Below are 1,740 nucleotides of genomic sequence, written 5' to 3'. Positions count from 1 at the left end.
TAAACAATTATTTTTACGACTCTTTTACAACATTATGAGGTCAACAAGCATTTAAACAATATTTGTTTTCCAATATAATCTCACCACACAAAACAGAATTAAGAAATTACTTTGATCACAGATTACATTCAAGCCAAATGTTATACAGGCTTGATTTTGTTTTATTGTTCAGAATACTGTGGAAACAAAAACAATATTGCATCATTTAATAATCTTCAAATGGCACTCTAACTGAATTCTGGTTTTGGTGGCATTTGCAGGTCCATGATGCTTCCTTCCAACATGTTGATAACCATGCTAATTGAAGGTCTATTTTATGGCTTTATCTGTATGCACCATAAACCCATTATCATCATCTTTTTTGCAATTTCTTTAGTCTTAGGATTAGCATCAGTCTCAGGACTAACAAGACTGGTATCAGGAGTGACCAAATCATAGTACTTATCAAAATTATCATAAACCCAATCTGGTGTTAGATTGGGTTTATGACAATTTTATGTGCATATGCAATTTGTATCATCTTCAGGAACTGGCAAATGGTCAAAACAAGTTTAATAATAAGGAGCACACATATAGCTTGATATCTGAATTGCTTCCCTTGCTGAAACATATCTATCAGAACCAATTAAATGAACTGGAAGTAAAGTAAGGGGATCAAGGTAAGCTTCAAAACAATTGCCTAGTTTCTTCCTCCAGTTAGATATCCTCTTGATCGATCTATCATCCAGAAGGTGGATTTTCTGGTGTACTTCTTCGAGTATATGAGCCTCACAATGAGCTTGTTAACTGGTATGTCTTCACATCTATAACACCTATGAGAATTTCATAATTTGCTATGTTTCTGAAATCATGGACATAATAACTGAATAATGTGTCCTGACCCCTGTTTCTTAAATGGTCATTTGTAAACTTGTGCCTCTATTTTGCTTTAGCAAGTTCTAATTTTTAGGTCATATTCTGTTCTTTGTTATCGTCTCATCATGCATTAAAATCTTCACTTGATTGATATTGTTTTCTTTTCTTATTTCCCCCTTGGAACCAGTAATTATTGCAGGACTTCACTAGTGGATTTTCATAGAAGTTGCTCAAATTGCTCTTACAAACTTTGCTTAGATTATTGCGGAAAGATAGTAAAGGGATCTGCTTCTCAAACACCTGCAATTGATTCCTCCAAGGCTGGTAGGAGACAGAGGGCAAAGAAGTATGTCATCAGAGAAATTGTTGGGAAAAGACGGAGACGTTCCACAGGCGAGCGACCAGATAACTCATCTTTATCCACCGTTGAATCTGATAGCAAGGCTAAGAATCATGGAAGCAACATTCCTTGCCCACCCAAGGAATCTGGAGGTTGTGGAAACAGTCTTCTTAAGTTAAGTTGCAGCATACCATTTGTTTGGTCTAAAACAGACTTCTCTTCTCTCTTTCAACTATGATTTTTAGTCTTGGTTTACTAATATATTATTTATGTGTTTTTACAGTTTACAAATCTCAAGTATTCCAGAGTTGAAATTGATGAAGTGCGGTTCGAGTGGGTTGAATGCATGCTAGCTTACATTTGAAGTGCGGTTCTACCTTGATGTGTTGTTAAAAGAATGTTCTACCTTGATTCTGATATCTATTAGCTTTTGATGTAAAAAGAATGTTTGTATATTTTATGGATACTGTTGTAAGAAGATTATTTATGTAATTTGTGAATATTTGTGTATTTTATAGATACTGTTGAATGAAGAATATTTGTGT

At 34.4% G+C, this 1,740-nt stretch overlaps 1 long non-coding RNA gene across 1 annotated transcript; it reads left to right on the top strand.

Moving 5' to 3' along the window:
* The first annotated feature begins 338 nt into the window (after nucleotides 1-338).
* Nucleotides 339-1,540, top strand: LOC122005685. The gene is made up of 3 exons (XR_006118462.1): nucleotides 339-789; nucleotides 1,043-1,347; nucleotides 1,479-1,540. It is a non-coding gene; the product is annotated as an uncharacterized LOC122005685 (long non-coding RNA).
* The last annotated feature ends 200 nt before the right edge of the window (nucleotides 1,541-1,740 follow it).

Source organism: Zingiber officinale, chromosome 7B (assembly GCF_018446385.1).
Source record: "Zingiber officinale cultivar Zhangliang chromosome 7B, Zo_v1.1, whole genome shotgun sequence".
Taxonomy (NCBI): domain Eukaryota; kingdom Viridiplantae; phylum Streptophyta; class Magnoliopsida; order Zingiberales; family Zingiberaceae; genus Zingiber; species Zingiber officinale.
The sequence above is the reverse complement of the archived record's forward strand: the minus strand, read 5'-3'. Positions and strand labels throughout refer to the sequence as shown.